Genomic DNA, 13,376 nt, shown 5'->3' on the forward strand with positions numbered 1-13,376 from the left:
GAAAGGTTCTTTCTTTTTTTGCTTTTAAGGACTCATGCAAAAAGATGGGATCCAGGTGAGTTATCCAGGATAAACTTCCTACCTCTGGGTCATTCTCCTCTTACATCAAGGTGTGACTTCACTTTAGCCACATAAGGTAGCATATTCATGGGCTTTGGGGATTAGGAAGTGGACATCTTTGGAGCTATTCTATTACCTATCACACTATATATTCTACCTGCTGTCTGAACTATCCAGGAGCAAAGACATTTATGCCTCATTTCTTTCTGTAGCACCAATTTCTTACACATATGAATAACTCAATAAATCTAAAAACAGGTTGAACTAGTTTTATTTATTTATTTTTAAAGTTAAAATTGGGCACTACCATGAAAAAGTATGCAAAAAAAGCCTTCCTATACTGTAGGCTTGTACTCTCCTCATTGTGTAGGAGGTAAAATTCACCACCTACTCCTGAGAAATTATACTATTCTAGCTTTACTTTTCATTGTTTGCTTGTGTAAAAATCTTAATATCCAGTAGTGTCTTAGTTCTTCTTTCTTGTTGCTGAGACAAAATACTTCACACTTAAAGAAAGGTTTATTTGGCTCACAGCTTGTAGAGGATTTTCAGTTCATAGTTGGCTGGCTTCAAGAAAGGGTGGTGTGGCAGAGGAAAAAGAGTTAATGGCAGGCAGAAGGCCGCAAGGCAGTAAGGCAGCAAGCAGTGAAATAGCTATGCCTTATATTCTACCTAGGCTACATGCCCTTACAATGGATAGCACTCACACCCGTGGTGCGCTTTCCCATTATCCATACCCATTTGGAAGATACCGGCCCCTGCCAAGGATCACTCTACACACTGACAGAGCTCTAATGAGAAGTCTTTATTAAAAGCCATGGTGGCACGATGGCCCGTTGAGCAAAAGGGAACAAAGGAGACAGGGAAAGGAGTGGGGAAGGGGCTTGGTTATGTAGTGGGTGACTAGTGCAGGCAGGTTGGGGATCATATTGACGGCATGGGCAGCCACTCAGAGGCCACTCTTGGACATTCATTCCTTATACGGACAAGCCTTATTTGCACACTAGTGTTATTTATGATGGGTGATGCGTGAGGTAGGAAATGGAAACTTTAAGGTGAAGAAGGAAGTTATTTATCAGAATGGTGGTGGCCATTCCAAGGCACTTATATTTTATCTGAAAAGTCCCACCTATGACCTCATGAGACTTTGAGGGTACATCTAAACAAAAGCTATAACAAATGGTTAACAGGATATCTGTTCCTAGGCATATCAATCCAGTTTAGATACACAGATGTGAGCTTTAAATCCACATTTCTATATACAGCCCAGAATTAGGTTCCTCCTAATCAGTTGATTTTCTTGGAATCAGTTAATTTTCTTGTTTAGAATTTGAAAAAGATTCCAGCTTCTGGTCAGCTGGGTGAATAAGTGCATTGTTCCTCAAGTGAGAGAATGAGATTACCTCTTTAGCCAGGAGTATTGGGATAAAATAGGGCCAGCAGCCAACCAGGAAGCAGCACTCTGGCTAGAGGTGGTATCTGGCCAAGAAGCTGCTTATTTCATCTCCAAATCCTTTGGGCGAATTCAAGTTTCAAAATGGGATACCAAGTCATAGAAGGTAGAGGACATTATTAAACCCATTGAGCATAATACTGAGTTCCACAAACCCATCCCTCACTTTTCTACTGTAAATTCTTACCATAGCATAATATTAGCGGGCTATATGTCTGAGAACCTTTGCTTGAGGGATACAGGAAGCAATCATTGTCTTTACCCACTTGGTACAACAAAAGGCAGAGTGTACACCTGTGCAAAAGTGTCAAACTGAGATTTTCACCCACATTAACCTCATAAGCAGTAGGTCCTGAGTTAGATCCCTGGTACAAAAAGAAAAAGAAAAAAAAAAAGAGTGATGTGGGTGTATGATGATGATGATGATGATGATTATGATGATGATGGTGATGAAGAAGATGGCTTTGACACACCTATCTTTATGCCCTTTTTATGACATAATTATTATTATGCTCCATTAAGGCCACAGTTTTAGCAAGTCCATGCATGCTCTGATCCTACTGTGTCCCTCACCCTTCAGCATGGCCTAGTCCTGTCCTATCTGCTGTTTCTCCTCAATGAGTGTCTAGCATTCAGAAGCCTTCAGCAGCCTTCAGCTTTACAAGTTGGGAGTGACCCAAATGAAGAACTTCATAGCACCTACAAAGCTAAGGAAATAGGCTGTGTTGGTTGGAAAGGCTCAGATCATCCCTGCATTGAACCCTTTGTACAGGATGTGATTCCTTCATTCTGGATCAGCTGTCTCAGCACATCTCTGAACTGGTTAGGATATTTTCCAGGAGGTACAGTCTGGAAGTGGGACCGGAGCACATCTGGAGGCATCACCACAGCCTAGCTGAAAAATCCCTGCAAGTTTCCCCAGCTACCAGGATTCGAGGAGTGCTGATACTCTTTCCTTCTGGAGGGAAAATATTTTTCAGCCACTCATATGTCACGAAATACATCCCATTGTCTGGCACATCTCTCACAAGGTAAGCACGGTCCATGTGTAGATGTCTCAGGTCCCAGATTTCTGGTATAGCATTTTTCACAGTCCACTTGGTTTCCCCTGAAGAAGCTTGAATCTATAATAAGCACTTGCTTCTTTCTCCAGGGGTCATGATTCCTGTGGTGAATATACCAGATAACATCCCAACAGCAAATATTTGGTGATGGCTGTGCACATCATCTGGGGATTTCTGTTGAAGTTTCTTCCCTAAACCAAACTTAAAGAAGCACACAGCAAATATGAGGGTGACCCCAGTGATGGGGTCAGCTATACCCCACTACAGGCCTGTGATGCATCTCTAATAGAGTCTTCTGGAAACAGTCAGTGCTCCCTGAGTACTGGGAGGCTGGCCAGGCAAACTTGGTGGCTGTATATGCAGTTGGATCTTAAGCAGGCAGGCAGGAGTTACTTCTAACTTGTAGGAGGATCGGCATTTTTTTTGTTTTTACTCAAGCTTTCAGTTGTTTGGATGAGGCCCACCCTCAGAGACATAGTCAGAATGACATCTGATCAAATATCCATGTACCATGAGATGCAGTTAAGTTGACACATAAATGAACTATTATACATATTTATCTATGTGTAGAATTTTCAAAGTTATATGTTAATTTTATTTAACCTTTATTTCTTTCCCTGGTGCCGGGGAACCTGGGCCTTATGCATGGTAAACTTATGCTCCACCCCAGACTGCTTCTCTAGTCCCTCTGCTAAACCACTTCAGGAACTCCCAGAGTGTATTCCAAGTGGCTTCACCATTTTACATTCACACCAGCCGTACCCTTGTTCCAACTTCATCAACATTTGTTATCTTTTGTATTGTTTTACCATCCTCATAGTGAGTAAGAGGTGATACCTCATTGTGAGTTTGATTTGAATTTCCGCGACAGGTATGTTGAATACCTGTTCATATGGGCCACTGGCCATTCGTATATCTTCTTTGAAGAAATGTCTGTTTAGATCCTTTGCTCATTTTTTATTGGATTATGTATCTTTTAATTATCGAGTTACAAATGTTCTTAAATATCCCATGCTGGCTCAATTCTTACTGCAGTGTAATAAAAGACCCTGAGCTAAAGCTGAGGATGATGACACATGGCTGCATTCTCAGCTCTCAGCAAGCTGAGGCAGGATGGCTTTGCGGTCAAGGCCATCCTGGGGTGTAGCAAAACTCTGTCTCAATAAACCAAAAAGCAGAACAGAACAAAACAAAAAAATCTCTCCTTAGTTGGTCGTAGTTTGCATTCTGATCCCTTCCTTGCAAGCTCACATTTGTCTTCACTTGAATTCATTTTATAAAAGTCATTACAGAAATAACCACTTACAAGAGAGGAATAGAAAAAAAAAATCAGGGAAAGAAAAAAAGAAACCCCACACCAGTTTAAAAGAAGGCTAAGATGATGTCTTAGATGATCATTCCAATCATTTTCATTTAGTTGAAACCTTATCTTTGATAACTACAAGAAATGCCCTCATCAGGTATTTAAAAAGTATGCTAAATTTACAAAATGACAATTAGGCTTCACAACTTTAGTCTCATCTTTATGGTATACAAAACAATAAGTAAATGAGAGAATGAGAGAAAAATATTAGCAATACATGTAACAATATTTTATATCTCTAACAAATCTAGAGTTGATAAATTTAAAAAAAAGAAAGAAAATGAAAGGCATTAGCTGAAAGAAGATGGCCAGTAGAAATACAGGAAAAGATGCTCTACTTTGTCAGAAAAATGCATGTTAATACAGGCCTGGGGTGGAGTCAGGGCATCTGTACTCATAAAGAGGCTCAGATGATTTTGCCCTGCAACACTTGTTGGGAACCATCAAGGAGATTTCTGAATCAGGCTAACCTGAAGAGAGACCCTAATAAATGACATGGAATGGTAAGTGTTTAACTATTTATGTATGTCCTTTCCCTCTACGGAGCTATAATTCTTGTCTTTAGTTAACAGCAGTACAAAGATAGATTAATACTGTTGAGTGTACAAGATTCCCTCCCCCTTACGTCATCTTCAAGTGAAATATTACTAAAATAATGTACTTTAGAATAGTCCAGGAATGTGTGTGATTGTTAAAACTAGAACAGTCCAAAACTATATCTCACACATATGAAATGTCATATTTTAATTTTTAAAATATTGGGCTGATTTGCACTCCAAAAAAACACTCATCTTTATCATTTTATATCAATTAGTAGGCATCAAAACATCCTTAAATTAATACACTTAAATTTACAGTCACTTCCAAACATTAGGATTGTTAAGCCCTGTTTTATTCAGGTTAAGAAAATAAGGGCTATTTGAGTCACTAAAAAATTTCCTTAGTATCTTGTATCTCCTCTGCCTTTAAGCCTTAAACAAATACCCTAAGGAACGTGGTGTTCTTGGGTTTCTAGTAGACTTTATCTCCTCCTGAGTCACCCAGGCTTTAGGTAACACTGTCTCCCATTGCTGTAACCAGAGCTGGCTGCCTCTCAGGGTTCATCGCTCACTCCTACTTTGACCTTATGGAGCCACTGTAATGATTGTGTTATTATTTTAGAACAACAAATATACCCCCTTTCATTCTGGCTGCATCAGTAATCTCTCCTATTTCCATGGCTCTTTCCTCCAATTCTGACATGACCTCCACCTTCTGAAGATATTCTTGGCAACTAGAGAGGGGAAAGCAGCAAACCAACATTGTCCGCTGTTCTAAATATTATATTCCTGTGATATTCCAATAGACTGCATCCAAGATGGCTGCCACATCAAAAGAAAATTAGCATAATTTCCTTCTAACTTGAATGCAAAAAAGAAACATACATTCTCTTAGAAACATAAATGTCCTCCTCCTTCCCGCCCAGAGATCGAACCTGGGTCCTTGCCATGCTGTGTAAATGCTGTATTACTAAGGTACACCTTCAGCAATGTAGTAGGAGTTCCCTATAGCAAAGTAGAAGTTGTGTATTGCCAAGACTTCTCTCTGAAACGGTCTGGAGGTTTTGGTTTTATTTCTGCCATCCTTTAGATTTGCCCTTATACTTCACACTCAGAGTTTCATGACTTTATTTTTAAATATTAATGGAATTCTCCAATTATTTTCTCCTAGACATATTAGCTGGTGTTGTGTTAAATTTATCATTTGGTTTTTTTTCCTCTTGCATTTTAATGAGTTTATGGTTTGCCAGTGTATGCAACTTGATATTTTTCTCAAATTGATTCTGTCATGAAGAAATCACTGCTGAAACTTGCTTTTAGGTGTTTAAAAGCAAAGACAACAAAACCCAGAACATGTCCTTGCTGGAAAACCAAACCAAACCAACTCTTGGCTTTACATAACTGTCTCGTGTCTGATTTTTTTTTTTTGGTGGTACTGGGATTGAACTCAGGTCCTTGCACTTGCGAGGCAGGCCTTCAAACCGCTGAGCTAAATACCCAGCCAAAGAAATAATGAACTCAGGTATTCTGCTTTCTTTCTTTCTTTTTTTTTGTTTTTGTTTTTTGTTTTTTTGTTTTTGAGACAGGGTCTCACTATGTAGTTGAGACTGACCTGGAATTCACTATGTATCCCAGGCTGGTCTCAAACTCAGAGTGGTCCCCCTGCCTCAGCCTCCCGAGTGCTGGGATTACAGGCATGCGCCACCACGCCCAGCTCATATCTGATATTCTAAGAAATAAATATTAAATTTAGAATGGAAAAATTTTGACAAATAAAATAAAATTGACTAAAATTGTGCTTCTTCAAATTTTGACTTATTACTTGAACTTTTCCCATACTAAAAATTGGAGGCAAAGTCTATTAAATGTGCTTTGTTACCCACTCCACCTTTATTTCCAACTAGCAGTCCGTGTGTACTCCTTTTCTGTGTGAATGGCATGATCTCCCCAACCAGTGACCCCATCTGCTTCCTGAGAGACATTTCAGACTCTCCTCTCTCTCATCCTCACAGCTGATGGTTCAGTGGATTCGGTCCATCTTATTTCCACTTCTGGCTTCCAATATGTCTTCTTACTCCAGTTTCGAACCACCCAGCACTGTGGAGTTGAAGTGATTTGGACCCAGTCTCCTTCTTCTTTAAAATATTTTCGGGACTCTATTTCCTTCATGATAAAGGGCAAACCCTTGATAATAGTACTCAGTGTTCTTAGGGACCTCACTAGCATTTATATTTTATCTCCCCTCAAGTCCTTACACATGCTCTTCAATTCTGCTCTACCCATTTGCTAATTTTAAAAGCGCTATTCATCTTTCTTTTGGAATTTCCTATTCTTCATTCCCTATCTGCTTTTTCTCTCCTTCTCTTCTCCTCTCCCTTCTTTACTTCTTTACTTAGCATTATGAAATACATTTTTTATCAATAAGCAAAGAGCTGCCTTATTCTTTTTTAAAATTTCAGAGCTCTTCCCTTGTTAATAAATCCATCTTTGCCAGACATTTAAATGTTACCAATCTTTTCTGTGATGGCCAAAACTTCATAAAATATTCTTGTACAATTAGCCTTTGGGTAAGTATATGTATAGAATATATTTATAAAGATAGATTATAAAGAGAAAGATGTACTTTTGTCTACTAAGGAGTGCTTTGTTGTTTTATTTTATTTTCCATTAAGTTTATTGGTACATTTTAGGTATACGGTAAAGTTACATTCATCATTGGGATCTTGTACCTTCACATGACATATCTTGGTTCTTATTTTTTCCCCATACCCCTGCCCTCCCTTCAACCCTCTCCACTCTACCCTATTTACAAAGACTGTAAAACAGAAACAGATTTTTAAAAATAGATGAATTTAGGACCATGATGGAAGCCATGAATATTCAGCATAGGAGAGAAATAGAAACCATGAACGCCCAACATAGGAAAGATATAGAATCCATGAAACAGATTCAAAAAGATATCTGGAAGATTAAAAACTCTATTGAAAGGATGAGAAAAAAATGGAGACATATACTTTTGACACCTATGCCAATTGTTCTCATAAATGTTATACTAATTTACATTTTCCAATTTTGAGCATGCTTACTTTTCCCTTCTTTAGTATTATTGAGTGTTATCACATTTAATTTTTGACAGTCTGGTGGGGGAAATGGAATTTTATTAATTTATTTTATTTATTTATTTATTTATTTTTGGCATTGGGGATCAAACTCAGGTCCTTATGTTTGTGAGGCAGGTGGCGGAACCAATGAGCTGAATCCCCACTCTGGGAAATGGAATTTTAGTTGTTGTCTGTGTTACTCCCATTTTTCAATTTTAAATTGTGAAATACTTATAGTAAATTAATCATATAAAAACCTAAGTATAGGTCACCTAGCTTAAGAAATAAAGAGCAAGGGATTTAGCTCAGTGGCATCGCACCTGCCTTGCAAGTACAAGGTCCTGAGTTCCAGAATTCCATCCCCAGTATGGAAAAAAAAAAAGAAAGAAAAGAAATAATGTCATTCATTGCCAATACTATTGGAGTTACTATAAATTTGCCACCAAATAGATAAAATCAAAACCAAATGGAAAATAAATGGTCATGGTGATTTTGGTTCAAAGAGCTTGTAGTAACTAGCAATGTGCTGTAGGGATCTTGAGGTTACTTTGCCCAGGGTTGCCCAATGGTCACTAAAGCTCTGATGGAAAGAGGAAGTCACAGGAAGAGAGGACTGTTTAGGTTGAAGGGGGTAGTATTCTTATTATGTTTTTAGAAATCTAGTAATAAAATCTGAAGTACAGCCATTTATCTAAGAATAGACAGAACAAGAAGAAACATTTGCACTTGAGGCATTTAGGAGTTTACAATTATTAAGTCATCTGAGAAAGAAATTTGCTTGATAAGGAGCTGTGTCACTCCAAAGGAGAAATCCAAGTATTCTGAACAGGGGCTCATGCACCAGAGACAAGGGCTTCATTTTTTTTTTTTCTTATGCTGCTCAGGGTGATTAATGACTAATGAAAAGTTCTTGTTCGTTCTTTTTGCTAGTGTGGCTATTATGATTCATTTTAGTCAAGATCTGTCACTATGTGGGAAAGCAACCTGGTATAAAGAAATGGAAGCTAGAGGACAGTTTTCTTAATTCATCTCTTCTGAAATATTTGTAACTTATTTAGCTGGTTTGTTTGATTAAAAAATAAAATTTAAGTGTATTAAAGTATAATAACAAAACATTTAAACTTCATCCTATAAATGATATATTTCTAGTATCAACAGGCTCTGACAAATAATTTTTTCTTTGTTATTAGTAATGTTTGCAGTACATAATGATTATATGAGTTGTGGTACAGGTATGTAACACATCTCAAAATGCTTTTTAAATCTCCTTTCCTTCTACTTTCTCCCATACCCACATCCATCTTTTGGTTCCCTTCCTTTTGGAAAATATCTATCTCCCTGTTTTATTCATCTTTTTTTTTTCTTAATTTATCTATACTTTGGGCTTGCCATATAAGAGCTATCGTGTAATATTGAAGCTTGTGTGTCTGATTTATTTCACTTAACATTATGATCTCAACATGAATCTATTTTCCTACAAATGACTCAATTTTATCTTTCTTTATGGAATAGTTATTTTGACAAAGAAGTGGAAATTTTTTGTTGACGTATTTTTTAGCTGCCTTTTCCCATAAGTATTAGTTTCAAATTGAAAAATCTTTTAAATATTCTTCCAATACGAATTTTGTTCCACATTCAGATCATCTTTTTTTTACCAAAAGCTTAAATGAATATCCAAAAGGCATGGACTTTCATTATTTTATTTTGAGAAAATCCTTTCAAATAAATTTGTACAGGAAATTATATGATGTCATTTGGTTTCCTGAAGCATCAACTACAAAAGAGACTTAAAATATATTAGGAGGCTAGAGTAGTTTTTCAGTACTTTCTATGTGATTTTTTCAGTTTTGACTTTCACAATATCATATCTTTTCCAGTTAAAACACCATTGAATGGCCTTCTTAGAGCTTTTTAATCTCTAGATTCTTATTTTAGAAGAAACATGTATCATTTTAGAAGAGCTATTTAATAAATGTAGGTTCTTATTAACAAAAAACATTTTGAACCTATTTAAAACTAGACATGTCTATGCCTGGTAATATTCAGGGTTATTTTATTTGGACAAATCTTTAAGGTGAAAGTAACTGACTTCTTGAAGAACGTACATTATATTTCTCAAACTATCTTCTAAGTGTTAAAGTTTTTCTTAGAATCAGATATACTAAGGGCTTTCAAGGCTAAAGTCTGAGGAAACTGAGCAGCCAGAAGGATTGGTAGAACATTGGAGCTGCTCTGGCCACTGTTTGTTGTAGAATGTTTCAAGCTCTGATTTAGCAGCTTCTGAGGATAACAAAGACAAAATTTAAAGTTCAGGGGACCATGAAACGTGGAGGGTTAGTCTTTCTACCAAGGGACTAAAAGCTTCACAGGGACATGAAGGAGATTTCTGTGTGAAGAAATAAGGAATATCTCAACTTCAGTGAAAAAAGTGTTTCAGACTCCCCAGAAGCTAAGGAAGATGAATACGGAGAAAAACATATCTAACTGCATTATACTCAAATTACTAAAAGTCAAAAATGAAGAGAAAATCTCCAATGTAATCTAAGAAAATGACACACTGTATACAGCAGATCGATAATCTGATTAACAACTGACTTCTCATAAAAATATTGAAGGCCAGAAAATGTTGTCTCATTCTGGAATTGCTGAAAGGGAAATATCTATCACCGTGGAATTTTATGTCCAATAAAACTATTAAGTGGAAAATAAAAGCAAAACAATAAAAATAAAAACTAGAGATAACTAATTTTTATTAGAGATGTACTTTAAGGGGAAGTTTTCTATCTGAAGGAAAAATATACTAGATGGTAATTTGAACTATTAAGAAATGTAGAACACCAGAAATGGTAAGTGACTTGGTAAAAGTAATATACAGTTAATAGTACAGGACATTCAACTGTATCATATGATTTCCTGAATCACCAGCCACAAAATAGTAATGAACATATTAAAGTCTTGAGGAGGCTTCCATTTTACTGTACACTTTTTTGTTTCTATTTTGAGTTTTCACTTTTACCATGGGAAATGTTTATTTTTTTTCTTGATATAAATAACATATTACTTTTAAAATTTTTTGCTTTTTAATTCTCTAAATCCTCAAATTTTAGAAAGATACATTTTAGAAATATGTATTTATTCTATTTTCTCTATACTTTAAAATATATAATAGCTTAAAGAGGAACTTCTCTCAAATTTTGGAATTTAAACCTATATAAGTGTGGCAAATATGACAAATAGCACAGCAAATGATACATGGATGTAAATGAAAGTATATTGTTGCAAGGTTTATATATTTTTTCTGAAGTAATTCAAAATTAAATCTAAGTAGGTTGAGATAAATTAAATATATGTTATTTGCTAGATCAACTATTAAAAAAAATTTAAAAAATTAAACTAAACAGCTAGTGGAGGATTACCATGAAATACTAAAAAATATTGAATGACATTTTGAATGACACAAAATAAGACAAAAAAGAAGGGGCAAAAAACCAAAAAGCAGATGAGAAAAAATAATGAGGAAATAAATAGCAAAATGACAAACATTAAAATGTGAATAATTATATTAAATGTGCATAGAATAAATAATCACAAGGCAAAGAATATCAGATTGGATTGAAAAAAGTAAGTCTCAAGTATATGCTGTATATAGGAAATATGAAATATGCTTTAAATACGAAGAAATGGATTAAGAATAAAAAGTGATACAATGACAATAGTAAATGCAGCAAGGCTAGGGCAACTATATTCATACATATGATTATATAGTAATATTCTGTATGTTGATTTATGAAAACGCAGGGCACTATACACTTGAAATGGGTGCATTTAATTGTATAAATGATACATCCATGAACTTGATTTTAAAATAATGAATACGTACTTTAGTGATTATATGGAGAAAAGAAAAAAGTTAGATCATTCAGAAGACATTATCTCACATACAGCAAGAAGAAAAAGAGATTAAAAATATGAAGGAAAAATTTGAATGAGAAATCTGACATGATATTAGTTGAAACCTTAGATAGAAAAGGAAAAGACATGAGCAAAACGATTTCTAAAAGTGGCTAACAAACTGGGCATGGTAGCACCCACCTGTGATGGAAACGATCTGGGAGGCGGAGGGAGGAGCTGAGGTAGGAGGGATAGGTAGGAGGATCGCTTGAATTCACGAGTTTGTGATCAGCCTGGGAAGAATAGATTCCATCTCAATAAGCAAAACACTAACCAACCAAGCCAAAATAAAAACACCCTGACCACAGTTAAGAATTTTCTAGAACTGATAAACATTCCAATTTAGACATTCAATAATTCTAATAAGTCTCCAGTAAAATAAGTAAAAAGAAATCTACACCTAAATATATGTTCTAAAACCACAGAAACCTACAGAACAATTGATAATCAGGCAGAGGTGACCTTTAGGAAGTAGCCTCAGATGGACAACTGGCTTCTCGATAGTGTCAGTAGAAACAAAGGGCGGTGAGAGAATATCTTTTATGCTTTGAAAGAATAATTGCTAACCCAGAAGATTGTATTTCCCAGGATGAGGGTGAAACAAACACTTACTGATGAGAAACAATGTGATCAACTCTAGCAGACTATAAGTAAATTACAGAAAAACTGCTTCAGGAAGAAGGGAAATAATTTCCAGCAGAAAGTCTGAGACACAAGAGAAAAGAAAAACAAAGGAGGTGATAAATATGCAGATAAACCCAAATGAACAGTGCCCAGATAAAATAAGGGTAGTGCTGTATTATGATATTTTTAAAACAATTAAAATGCAAAACAATGGTAATATATAAATGTGAACTGAACAAAAGGAACTAAAATGTCTTCAGGTCCAGTATTTTCTGGCTAGAGAATAAATGTGCTGGTTAACTTTAGCCTTTGATGTTTAATATGCACCCGAAGTTTCCAGGAAGATTAAATAAGAATAGAAACAGAGAATACATCTCCCACTATCACATGAGAATAAAACGAAAGACAATAAAAAGGAAATGGCAAGGTTATAAGATAGACCAATACAAAGCAATGGATTTAAACATAAATATGTTCAAAATTACTCAAATATTTTAATTAAGAGACAAAGAATAGCAGATTAGATTTTAACAATGTCAAATATATCTTACTTACTAAAGAGAAATCTAAAACATGAGCAAACAGGGAGGGTGAAAATAAAAATATGGTCAAAGATATAGCCTGAGCATACTAAGTCAAGGAATACTGTTGTGATTATGTTAAAATAGATCTAAAGGCAAAAGAGAAATATTAGAGATAAAGATCTCACATCATAATGACAAAAAGCATGGTTTATTAAAAAGATACAATAATTTAATGTGTTATATACCTACTAAAAAGATGTAAAGCAAAAATGGACTGTACTCCAAGGAGATATAGACTAATCCAAAATCACAGTGGGAGATTTCTTTCTGTGTAACTTACAGAATAATCAGAAAAAATAATATCTTTATGACAATACAAGATTTGGATAATATTAATTTGAAAAAATGAAAATATAAAGAATACCAACTGCATCTAACAACTCCAAAGTTCATATTTTCTTCATTGATAAATGAAACGTTTATAAAATCTGATGATATCCTGGGCCATAACATAAGTTTTATCAAGTTCCAAGGGCAAAATACATTATTTGAAAATAATATCCTTAGCCCGACATGGTGGCACATGCCTGTAATCCAAGCATTCTGAGGCAGGAGCATAAGTTTGAGCCTAGCCTGGTCTGCTTAGTAATTTAGTGAGTACCTGTCTCAAAATTAAAAAAAAAAAAAAAAAAAAAAA

General features: G+C 35.5%; 1 pseudogene; it reads right to left on the reverse strand.

The window, feature by feature from the left end:
• Positions 1 to 2,087: 2,087 nt before the first annotated feature.
• On the reverse strand, positions 2,088 to 3,485 carry LOC104867651 (annotated as a pseudogene).
• Positions 3,486 to 13,376: the final 9,891 nt, after the last annotated feature.

Source organism: Fukomys damarensis, unplaced genomic scaffold, assembly GCF_012274545.1.
Source record: "Fukomys damarensis isolate Sample0158 unplaced genomic scaffold, DMR_v1.0_HiC HiC_scaffold_4, whole genome shotgun sequence".
Classification (NCBI taxonomy): Eukaryota; Metazoa; Chordata; class Mammalia; order Rodentia; family Bathyergidae; genus Fukomys; species Fukomys damarensis.